The sequence below is a fragment of the Muscardinus avellanarius genome (genome assembly GCF_963383645.1).
Source record: "Muscardinus avellanarius genome assembly, chromosome: 2".
Lineage (NCBI taxonomy): Eukaryota > Metazoa > Chordata > Mammalia > Rodentia > Gliridae > Muscardinus > Muscardinus avellanarius.
The window spans coordinates 41,133,459-41,146,581 of NC_137787.1; the positions used below are offsets into that span (position 1 = coordinate 41,133,459).

The 13,123-nt window shown below is 40.8% G+C and overlaps 1 protein-coding gene across 1 annotated transcript in view; it reads left to right on the forward strand.

The window, feature by feature from the left end:
• ANKRD44 (ankyrin repeat domain 44) overlaps positions 1–13,123 on the forward strand; it is a gene marked incomplete at both ends in the record, with an annotated part of 322,519 nt that overhangs the window by 131,402 nt on the left and 177,994 nt on the right. The window lies entirely within an intron of this gene.

Below are 13,123 nucleotides of genomic sequence, written 5' to 3' on the forward strand. Positions count from 1 at the left end.
TTGGGTAAGGGCTGAGTGAGTGATGTGGGCACGTATGCCTCTACCATCTTGTACTCCACTAAGATGTATGTCTACAATACACCAATAAAACTTTTTTTTAATTGACCCAAGGAATATATAGAGAAATGTCACATACCAGAACACACCATGGTCTAAAGCATTTAGGCGATGGATTGCAAATGGTGATGGAATCTTCTGGGGGATTTGAGACTAAGCATGCAGCACAGCGCCGACTGTGGGCTGGTGGATAGCAGGTACTCCAAGCCATGAGACTGTGGCAGGGTATCAGCTGATGAATGTCCCTGTATCACTCAGCTTTCTGTTGCTGTGACAAAATGCCTGAGGTAAATGAACTAAATTGATGAGAGGTTCATTCTGGCTCATAGTTTCAGAGGTTTAAGTCCATGGTCATTTGGCTCCATTGTTTGTGGACATGTGGCAAGGAAGAACACCATAATGAAGAGTAGGTATGGAGGGTGAGGATACTCACCTCATAGCAGCCAGGAAGGGGAGAGAGAAGAGAAGATATATAAGATATCCCAATCAAGGGCATACCTCCAGTGACCCACTTCCTCAAACTAGGCCCCACCTCGTAAAGTTTTCACCACCTTCCTATAGCACCACCAGCTGTAAACAAGCCTTCAACACACAAGCCTTGGGGGGACATTCCAGATCCAGACCCAGTCTAAAGGAAGGAGAGGGCTGATGTGCCAAAGAGATATGCCTAGGTCTGTCTATCTTGAGGTCAGCTTGCCCAGAGCAGGGAGTGGAGACCTCAACTCTGGAGCAGCCAAGAGATGTGCTTCAGAACCCTCCTTTGTTTTATAGTCATTATTTTATAGTACATTTTATAATTCAAAAATAATCATTTTTATACAATTGAATATGTAAACCACTTTCAGAAATATATATGGCATGCAAAGCAAGATACATTTAGATCAAAAGTCATTAGTTCCAATCGATACTTAATCTCAGTAGAGAAAAGATAACACTTGCAAGCAAGCATGGCAGTGTTTAGCCCTCCATGGTTTGCTATGTCCCTGTATCCTATCTGGTGTTGAGAGCAAAGTATTTGAGATTTTCATAGGGAAAAAACCCATTCTTGCCTTCCCTCTGCTCTTAGGAGCTATATTGTCAAGGGAGGATTTAAAAGGGCTCCTAGCTCATGTGAAAAAATACTAGTAAGTCTTGAAATACAAAGCAACTTAAAGCTGGGTTAGGTAAAAATGTCCCCCAAAGTCCAGTTTCACAAAGGGCAGATAGTTCTCTAACCATATGATCCTTTCTCTGGTGGTTCTCAGACAGGTGAAGGTTTACTTGAGATTTGCTCTGGAGCTGGGATGGGGGGTAAACCTCCCATAGCCCTTGTTTCTGAGAAGTGCTGCTCTGTAACCATCTCCCAGGTCTGGGACCACTCACATCAGCCTTCACCAATTGCAGTCTGCCCTGGAGAGGCAGAAGGCTCTATATAGGAATTATTATAGTGTGTTGTGCTTTCTATCACATTGGCTCAATCTAGAAAGGGAATAGATGAATTCTTCCTTGGTGACAGAAAGCAGTCCCCTCATAACCTGGCTAAGGACCTTGTAGGAGTTTGTAGGGGTTTAACTTTTTTTTTTTTTTTTCGGGTATGGGGATGGAACCCAGGGGCATTCAACCTCTGAGCTACACCCCCTGCCCTATTTTTTATTCTTTATTTTGAAACCGGGTCTCACTGAGTTGCAGAGGGTCTCACTAAGTAGCTGAGACTGTCCGCGAACCGCGATCCTCTGGTCTTAGCCTCCCTAATGCTGGGATTACAAGCGTGCACCACCACGCCTGGCTAGGGATTTAACTTTTAAGTGACCAAGGAAGGGCTTTTTTTTGGACAGCATAAGAGTCTTGGGTTGCAAAATTCTCTTATTAAGTGCCAGAAAGGTTTGGTGAGGATGTTCTGGCTTGGTGATGCAGATTCACAAGTCTTAGCTTAGGGGAGAGGAGAAGGCTACAACACTCAGATCCTCAGGGAAGCTCCCATCTCTCTTGATTTTAACCAGAGTTGACTCTGTGGCATGACTAAGGCAGATGAGAAAGGAGGGCTGTAGGGCAGGAGGGGCATGTTCTGAGCAGGGATTTAGAGCTGTTGATGTGCAGGTGTTATAGGTGGTTCTGTGAGAAGAAGAGTGGATTCCAGGAGATAAAGGATGACAAACACAAGGCCTAAGTCTACAGTGTTCAGTTACCTGTGGGTTGGGGTAGGACAATTTTGATGGCTAGGATATAGTACTTTTGGAGGGAAGGAGACAGGCAAAGCACCACTATTGGCTGACTTTTGGCAATGTTGTCCTTCTACTTATTAACAAGTGCAATTTCTTAACAGTAGAATTGTTTCCCCAGAAGCCATTCTGTGTCACCCTGTTTTCCTCCATAGTCACCAAGGGAACTGAAAAAGTCAAGATAAGCCACAAAGATGTCAGTAGTAATCCTAATCATAGGGTGACTAATTTTTATCAGACATCTAGTTTGCATCTGCAAGGAAGTGAGCCTATTTTCACTTTGTAGACAGTCTTGGAGGGGGTTGATTATTTGCCCAAAGTCACATGGCTTTGACCATGAGGCGGGATTCAAGGACAGGATGTTCTGCCTCTATATAGTCTTCATTCTTCCTAATGGGAGTGTGTGTGTGTGTGTGTGTGTGTGTGTGTGTGTGTGTTTCTGTTCATCTCATATTTTAATTGATAGGAAAGACCAGAATAAGACCAAAGACTTCCAAAGTGCTAATGGGAGAGTGGAAGCAGGTTCTTCTTAGGGGAAATTCTTACTGGTTAGTTAATGCCTTATGCAGCAGTGTTGAGAGAACACAGAATGTAGTTAGGAAATTCAGGGTCACCTAATATTGGTGTGTGGCTTTGGGCAAATCACTTAGCTCTCTGAGTCAGCCTAGATTCCCATCCTGTAAAAGAGTGATAATAATACCTACTTGATCAGCCTCCCGGGACTCCTTTAAGAAGCCAGCAATGCACTGTATAGACTGGCATTGTGGTAGCTTTATGGAGTGTTCGACAAACCAATAGTTTTAATCACAAATGCAGTGTTTTGTCATTTGCAAAGGAACACATTCACATATAAATTATTTAAAGCCTATTTATGGGATAATGAAAGTTTTGGACAGGAAATCATGTTCAGTGCTTTACCATTTGTGGACCTGTTTTTAATTTTTTTAACTAGGAAAATCTTATTTACAAGAGGAATTTGTCTTGTTTCTTTTTTGGTGGCACTGGGGGTGGAACCCAGAGGCTTTCTACCTCTGGGCTATACTTCCAGACCTATTTTATATTTTATTAGGAAACAGGGTCTCACTAAGTTGCTGAGAGCCTCACTAAGTAGCTGAGGCTGGCTTCCAAACTATGCAATACTCCTGTCTCAAGTATGTAATATGGATTTAATTTGATTATCTAATGTCTAATAATGTTGAACATTGTTTCATATGCTTAGTTGCTATTTATACAGCTTCTTTGGTGAAATATCTATTCAGATCTTTTGCCTAATTTTAATTGGGTCATTTACTTTTGTATTTTTTTTTTTTTTTTTTTGTGGTACTGGGGTTCCTAGAAACCCTGGTCTCTTAAGCCAGCAGGGCTGACTTCGAACCTGCGTGATCCTCCTATCTCTGCCTCCCAAGCTTGCGCCACCACGCCCGGCTATTTTTGGGTTTTAAGTGCTTATATATGCTGTATATAGAAGTCCTTTATTTAGTATATTCTTTACAAATATTTTCTCCATGTGTGGCTTGTTTTCATTCTTTAAACAAAGTGTTTCAGGAAGCAGAAGTTATTAATTCTTATGAGATGTAGCTTGTCAATTTATTCTTTGATGAATTTTGCTTTGGTATCATAACTAAAGAATCTTTGCCTAATCCAAGTCAAAGGATTTTTTTCTGTTTCCTTTAGACATTTTATAATTTAAAGTTTGCATCTAGTTCTATAATCCATCAACTTAGACTTAATTTTTGTATGGGGTGCAAGGTATGGATCAAAGTTCATTTTTTGTCTATGAATTTCTAATTGTTTTAACACACTGTTCACAAGGCTGTCCTTCCCCTGAGAATTATCTTTTTAATGACACCATATCATCTTGATCACTGTGGCTTTATAAGTCTTCAAATCAGGTAGCATCAATTCTCTAACTTTATTCTTCTTGTCTGCTTAAACTTTTCACATGTGTGTATGCGTGTGTGTGTGTGTGTGTGTGTGTGTGTGTGTGTGACTAAGGATTAAGCCAGAGGCATTCTACCTCTGAGCCACACACCCAGCCCTTTCTTATTTCTTGTTTATGAAACAGGGTCTTGCTGGGTTGCTGAGAATCTTGCTACTTGCTGAGGTTGTCCTTGAACCTGCAATCATCCTGTCTCAGCCTTCCAAGTACTGGGATTACAGATGTGTACCATCATGCCCAGTTCATAGAAGAGTTTTACCTTGGGTCTGCAGTGTTAGGACAAGAGTGAAAATTGCAATGAAGAATAAAATTTCATTTTGTTCACCAAGGCTTGAAAAGAGTCAGATCTAATCTTGAATTCTAGTTCTATCATGTTACTAACTCCTCAACAGTGAAGTAGGAATGATCATATTTACCTCACAGTATTGTTTTAAGGGTAACATTTAAAAAAAGTAAAATCTGGGATAATTTTGATTAGTATATATTTTATTTTTTAAAATTATGCAATAAAATATCCAACATTGATTAAGTGATGCAGGTAAAATATTTTTGGCATTTTCATTTATCTTATTTCATCTTCATTTTAAATTCTTTTGAGTGGTTCTTGTATAGTTTAGATTGAGTTTTGAGGTTTAAACCTATAATTTAAACATTTTTGGACATAGGAAAATGTGCCACTAGCTGGCATGGTGGTGCGTGCCCACAATTCCAGTACTTGGGAGGCTGAAACAGAAAGATCACAGGTGTGAGGCCAGTTCATGGTAACTTAGTGAGATCCTGTTTCAAAATAAAAAAAGGGGGGGGCTGAGGGTATAGCTTAGTGCTAGAATAAAAGTAGAATGCCCCCAGGGTTCAAGTTTAATTTGTAGTAACACACACACACAAAAAAAAAAGAGAGAGAGAGAAAGAGAAAAAGAGTTAAAAAGTGCAACCTTTTCTTCTGTACTTTCTTTCTTCCTTCTTCCTTTCTCCCTTTCTTTCTTTTTTTCTCTTTCTTTCTTTCTTTCTTTCTTTCTTTCTTTCTTTCTTTCTTTCTTTCTTTCTTTCTTTCTTTCTTTCTTTCTTTCTTTCTTTCTTTCTTTTGCAGTACTGTCTATTGAACCCAGTACCATTCTACCTCTGAGCTATACCCACAGCCCTATTTTAATTTTTTTTATTTTGAATCAAGGTCTCACTTGCCTTGAATCTGTGATCCTCTTGTCTCAGCCTCCCAAATACTGGGCTTACAAGTGTATGCCACTGCGCCTGACTTGTGCTATTGTGTCTCAGGCATCCGTGTTACATTCAGGCAGGTGGATTAAAATACCAACCGAGTGATGGCTGGACACAGCAGTGTGAGGGCGGGAACCTGTGGGGCAGATATTTGCTGTCATTTTTGAGGCCTGGAAGACTGTAGCCATGAGATCCAGCTCCATGAGATAACACATGCATGAGGGATAATCAACGATTATAAACCTAATTTTTTCCTCTTCTGGTTACCTAGGGAAAGTATTAATCCATCTCTTGTGTATAGGTGAAACATAACTTGAGTTTTCATTGAAAGTGAATTAAATAATAAAAAGCTCCATATATATAAGAAAATTTAACAAAGAGTAAAATTATGTACAGGAAATTTGTAGTTGAAAAGACTGGAATATACAGTGTTAGACACATCATATTGGCCAAAAGGAATTAGGCCCATAACATCTAATATTGGTAAGGGTGTTGGAAAAAAGAAATAATATTTGGCTGATGACAGTGTAAATGACTAAAAGCTACCTTTGAGAGTTAACTGGCAGTACCCAACAAAATTGAATGTATATATCCTAGGATTCAGCATTTCTTTTTCTTGGTATGTGATCTAGAGAAATCCTCAAACATATTCACAGAGAGACACATACAGAGATGTGCACTGCAGCACCATTGGTAATAGTGAAGAGTCAAGAACAACGTAAATATTTCTCTCACCCCCCCAGGCTATTTTCTGACCCATTTGCTTTTCTGAACCATGGCACTTTAACCCTGATGGCATTTTTAAAAGCAGACTTCTGAAGCAGACACAGAAAAATGTTAACATGTTTGAGTTTGCTGGTGGGCACATGTAGGTCTATTACGTAAGTGCTTCTCAGCATTTATGAAGTGTTAAAAATTGAAAGTAAACACAAAAATTTTTAAAGGAAATGGTATTTACTTTCTCTGCCTTGCTTTCCTTTTCTCTTTATAGCCTTCTAATTCCTCACTTCAACCAGTATCCTTCCCATTTTATACCTTCTTTGATTAAATCTATGTATTTGGCCAGGCATAGTGGCACACACCTATAATCTAAGTATTTGAGAGGCTGAGACAGAAGGATCATAGTAATTCACTCATTTATATTTATTGGGCACATTGTAATTTTGCATCATAATGGGGCAAAGAATGTTAGAAAAATACACGCACACAACTCTTGTTGCCCTCCCCACTGGGTCCCCCCTTCCCTACACCACAAGTCTTTGAGATTAAAATTGGCAATTTTGTGTACACTCATAGCATTATTTCTGCTATTGCATTCTCTATGATAGCATCCCCCGCCACCCTCCCCTAGTCACCCTCGGTCATTCACCCAGTCCTCCAAACAGATAGATGTATGTTCTCTCTTACATGTAGAAGCTAGAGAGATAGTTGACAATAAGGGCAACATCAGATAGAGGATCACAGGTTTGAGACCAGCCTCAGCAAGAGGCTAAGTGAAACTCTCAGCTACTTAGTGAGACCCTGTTTTAAAATAAAAAGGGCTGGGAGTGTAGCTCAGAGGAGATAGAATGTCTCTGGGTTCAATCCCTAATAACACACACACACACACACACACACACACACACACACCCCTCTCTATGTTTTTGGCCCTTTGGCTCTTTTCCTGCAAGGGTCTATTTTGTGTTCAGGTTTCTGCAGACTTCTTTGCTCAGTGTCTCACTATGCTCCATGGGCCTATGTTGCCTGTTACTTCCCAGCTTCTTTGCTTTTGATGGGAGTCTGGATTGATGGTTGAAACTTCTCTATTTTGTGGGCTTGTTCTCTTGACATTGCTCTTTCTGCTTGCCTTGGTAGGCAAGATATTCATATGCAGGGAGGAATGTTTGTTTTGTGGTATGCCAGATATTTAGAATGCAGAGTAGATCTTGCAATTTTAGCTGAGAATTTCCGGAGTATGTGATAAGCAGTTCTTAATCTTCAAAACAGAGGCTAGGGTGCTCCCTCAGCCTGCCTGTCTACACAGTATTTTTAGCTTCCCAAGAAGCCTTTCTGCCCATGTCAAATTCACTCTGTGTGCACGTACTCCGAGTTCCCTTTTTTCTTTCATCTGCTTCTTCTTTGGTAAACAGATGACTCAGAAACTTCCTCTGCCTGATCTCTATACCACATACTACAGATCTACAGATTTAGCTCAGACCCAGGCTGTGTGTGTGTGTGTGTGTGTGTGTGTGTGTGTGTGTGTGTGTATTCATAGAAAGAGAGGGTTTATTTTCTTTCCTTCTGGAGGAATCTGAGTCCTCTCTTCCCAGAATCTGTGTGCAAAGGGATATTGGAATTGGAGTTAGGGGCGATGACAAAAGGTCTTCCTTTTTGTGATACTTGGACAACTTTTTAAAACTGTGTTGCCGAGCCAGTTCTGGGGTGTGTTGACCTCAATGCATTCATTTTGCAGTCATTTCCCCCCTCGCATCCATGATTCCTGTGAAGACCTATGTGGCCAGTCTCCATCTTTTTGTCATCAAAGACAGTCTGCTTGAACAAAAGACGAGTGGTGAGAGCACTTATCTCGGCCACTGTACCTGGACCCTACTCTGGCCCTGGCCTGCGCCTGGATTCTAATCTTGATCCAGAAACCACCCCTAAGTCTGTAATATATTTTCTAGGCTGTGGAGCTAATAGGGGTTGGGGGTGGTGGTGAGCAAGATGTGTTTATTTCCCATTTCAGGAGAGTTTTTTCTTTTAAACTTGTCTGTTGAGACTTCCTGCCTCAACTAGTACATAACTGGATGAGTTCGAGGGAAGAATTCACTGAAGATGTTTGTCTTATTGCACTTGGTGATTTACACACACAAAAATTCAACATCATGGAAATTGTGATTTACCACTTCCCTCTTTTTTTGGCAGGTCTGGGGGTGGAACCCAAGGTACTCTACCTCCGAACTCCACCCCCAGCCCTATTTTTTATTCTTCATTTTGAAACAGAGTCTCACTGAGTTGCAAAGGGCCTCACTAAGTAGCTGAGGCTGTCCTCGAACCTCGATCCTCCTGTCTCAGCCTTCTGAATGCTGGGATTACAAGCCTGCGCCACCACGCCTGGCTCGCCACTTCCCTCTTATATTTGTTTTTATATCCTAAATTTGGAAACTAGTAACTTGACTATATGTTCTTCAGGGCGAGAGGACTATATATTTTTTAACTTGTTATCTCTTAATATCTAACACAGTATCTGTCATGTAAAAGTTTCCAAAGAGATGTCTATGTCTAGAAAATATGGCTGAGAAGCTATGAAACATATCACAAAGTTACTGTGCTTATATTTCCTTCATCCTATCTTTTGTTTTTTATTCTTCCAGTTTTCATTCCTTTTAGGCCAAAACTTTAGGTGATGTCTAGCATTTCGAGCTGGAACTGCTTGGCATACTTCTCTCATCTCCTCCCAGTTTTGTTTTGTGTTTTAGAGTTGAGGTCTCAATATGTTACCCAGGCTGGCTTTGAACGTCTGGGCCCCAATGATCCTCCTGCCTCAGCCTCTCAAGTAGCTGGAACTATGGGTGAACACCACTATACCTGGCTCCCAAATTTTGGTTTTATAAAAACACTTTTCCCTCTGGGGCTTCATCTTTCGGTTTTAAGTTGTTTTAAACATTCTGCCAAATCCCTGTCTGATTCTTTTGTGATCTTGAGTTTATGCTGGTCTTGTCTGCTGACTCTTGCTTATGGTGAATGGTTTCCACGGGGTTTGTGGCTTAGCATGTGAGTTCATCCTCAGTGGAGATTTCAAGAGTCACCCAGGTTGCCTTGATAGAGGGCACATTTCTCCAGTTAGGTTTGATTTTTCTTACAGAAACTATAGGATTATCATTGGTCCAGAACTAACTTCTACCTGTTGTAAACTTGAAAGTTCCTGGACTATGCAAGTATTATGAATTCAAAACCCCAAACCTCAGCCGGGCATGGTGCTACATGCTTGTAATCCAAGAACTTGGGAGGCTGAGACAAGAGGATCATAGGTTCGAGACCAGCCTCAGCTACTTAGTGAGGCCCTCTGCAATGTAGTGAGACTCTGTTTCAAAGTAAGAATAAATAAAATAGGGCTGGGAGTGTAACTCAGAGGTAGAATGCTCCTGGGTTTAATCCCCAGTACCACACAATGAAAGAAAACCTCAAACCACACAGGTGCCGTAGATCCTCAGTGGGAACATTTTTATTTTCCCACCAAGAGCCCAGGACAAGGCATTTTTTTGGCCATCTGCCTGTGCTTGGGTATTTATTTATTTATACTGGGGATTGAAGCCAGAGGCATTCTACCTCTGAGCTATGCCCCTAGCCCTTTTATAAAATAATAATAATTACCAATAATTATAATATTATTATAATATAATCATACAATATAACACAATCATAATATATAATTAATATATTATAAACAATACAACATAATATAATATGAATATGATTAATAAATTAATTGTATATTTTATAATTATTATAAATTATAGTAATAATATTATTTGTTTTGAAATAGTGTCTAAGTTACCGAGAGTCTCTCTACATTGCTGAGGCTGTCCTCAAACCTGTGATCCTACTCTCTCAGCCTCCCATGGTTTTTTTTGAAGTCCACCTTTTTGCTTCAAGGCTCTTTACTCGTGCGAAGGGCTCAGTTTCAGTTCTCCACCCGTCTCCCATCCCCTACCCCGTGGTGTATTGTCAGTCCCAAGCCCCAGGTGCGCTGTCCTCATCCCATGGTATAAGTAAGTGCATATGCTTCTAGCTTGGGCTCCGGTTTCCTCCCCACTTCTGGGCCCTTCCTATTTAATTTCCTGTAAGCACACTTAGAGGATGTCTGCTATATGTCTGTCACATTTACTAGCATTTCTTGAGGATTATAATGGAAATGTTTTTTAGATGATCAAGGCAATTTCTCAGCTAATGTTTTTGCTTTAATTTTTATCAAGAAAAAATTTCAGATTTGGAGCCAGGACAACTAGTTCTTAATTTCTCTGTTTGGCAGATCATCGGACATATGCAGGGATCAGAGTCCTCTCTTTTACATGGTGACAATATGGCCCAAGAACACAGTTATAAAAGTATATCTCTCCTGATAGAGGTGTTATGAGATCAAGTAGTAGAATAAATAGAAGGCATTTTGGAAGAATATGATATAATTTTTAAAACCCTATAATTACCAGATAGGTTTGCTTCTTCTTCTAGACACCTAGGAGTATCACTGGCCTGGAACCCATTTTTGCTATATTATTACTAGTATTCCCTTTTTCTTCTGAGCTTTCACTCCCTTCTATCCCTGCATCTCCTACCCCATTAGTTTAACTTATGGCAAAGGAGAGAGGCCTTATATTTAGGCAGAGCATGTGCTTCAACCTTCTGGCTAATTCCAACTTGTTAAGTATGGCAATTACTGTGGCTTCTTCATCCAACCCTCGATCTGTGATCCTTGTGGACCGCTTGGGTTCCTTGCTCAGGAGCTGGTGTTAGCAGTCTGGTCAGCAGTGGAGATGCGCTGCTACTTTGGTGAAGGTCTTAATAGCACATGTGACTGTTTCTGTTCTGCAGTTTGAGTGAACCGGGAGACTGCTCCCTGACTGCAGATCTTCTCTGCTGTGTCGCTGAAGAGGACTAGCAATGGGCACGGTTGTCCTGGAAGCTAGAGGAGGCCATCAAATGCATAACAGGAAAACTAGGATTCATAATCAAGATTTTTTAATAATGTGATCTCATAGGACACACCCTTTTTATATTATAGAACATTAGTGAACAGGCTGTGTCATATAAGAGGCCCCAGAATCAGCAAAGCTGGTCACGTAATGACAGGCCAGCCAAATTTGCAAGGCAGGGAGAGGTGTCAGACTTTCTGTTTTTTATTTTTTTAATTTGAGGCCAGGTTTTCAAACAGAGGATTGACTTTGCTTCAGGTGAAATGAAGTCATAATTTGGGTGGGAGTAGTCCCTGTGTAAATCACCTGGACAAGGCTGAATTTGTTGAACTAAACCCTGGTTCTAATTAGTTTACAGAAGAACATGTAATTACATAACTTTCATCCCAACTTTTATTCAGAAAAGAATTTAACAAGAAAAGGTGAGGATTTGAAAAGCATAAGAAATTAAAATAGAAAATTTTGAAAGGGATAGCAATAGAAGAAACTATTTGAGCGGTCTGGTCTCAGCTCTTTGTATAGGTCATTGCATAAATTAATATATTTAATTCTGAGAGGAACAGACACATTTTCAAACATTGAATCTTTATGATCAAAGATCATAAAGTGATATAGGTATAATAGGATTGACTGTGGTCATATATCTGGCTTAATTCTCCAGTCTTTACTACATAGCTGCATGGCTGCCTTATTTCCACTTATCCCTACTAATTGCCTGCAGACATCCATGGATGGCCTAAGTTTCCAGTTAATCCCAACTTTTTTTTTAATCAATTTAATGTTCATAGATCCTTTAATTAGGCCATTTAACTGCCCTTCCAACAAATAGACTGTTTAAAGATCAATTCCTGTCACTTTCCCTGCCTGCCATCTCCTCTGGAAGTTAGTGAGTCACAAAATGCCCACAAGAAAAAGTCTGAAAGAAACAGAGAATAGCAGGGGGCCTGGAACATCAAAAAGTAGAATGATATCCTCAGGCTAGTCAGGGGTAGGTCGATTATATAATGAAGTGATTCCAGGAATGATGACTAAAATCAATGGTGAATCCAAAAATCTGGAAACTAGATTTTTGGATTCTTCTAAAACACTGGTTTTAGAAGAAAAAGTAGAGACACAGCACATGGGATGTGGTCATCATCGTTAACGGAGCAGCCGATGGCAGTTTGGCCATGTGCATGGACCAGCTCAGTTTGGCTCATTCAAGCTGAGCACCGAGTAAGCTGCCACTGTGAGGATAAGAGGAGGGAGACCTGCTCTTCCCTTGAGGGATTCAGTGTTGGAGGAGAGACATCACGCTCAGACAATGGCACCTGTGCGTGAGCACCTGCCGTGCACCTGACTCCAGTGGGCCTGTGCTTCATTTACACACAGTATCTGGATTCTGCTTATCAGTCCCCTAAGGTAGATATTCTTATCTCTAATATACAGATGGGGAAGCAATATTTTTCACTCTGCATGTTACCGTGCTGCACGGTGTGTTAAATGCCTGGCTGAGGACATAGACTGGAGTTCTACACCTGTGGTATAGAAAGTTAATTAATCTATTTGAGCCACAGCTTTCTCATCTATAAAACAGAGATGGCACAGCTTCCTCAGCTCCCAGCGTGAATATCAGCATCCTCAGAAAGGCCTTCCCACTCTGTTTCCGTCCCCATAATCACGCGATCCTATTTTGTTTTTGTTTTGTTGCAGGCTTTAGTGCTGTCTGACATGATCTCCTGTGTTGTTTACTTACATGAATTCTGTTGGCCTCCACACTGGATGTAGGTTTCACGGAAGCAGGGGCCGGGCCTGCTGTGGTTCTGGCAGGGAGTCGCATCCCTCACGCACCATGTGGAAGGGCCGGGACGTAAGCAATGGTTGATGAGGAGGTACAGGAGGAAGCACTGCGCCACTCAAGAGTCCTTGTCAGCCATTCCACTGTGTACCCTTAGAAAGAAATGACATTTGTGGAAGCTTAGGCAGGCAAATGTCACATGCTGATGTATGAAACGAATCCTGTGTATGTGCGACTGTGGGGTAGGCTAAGAGAAAATGATCACCAG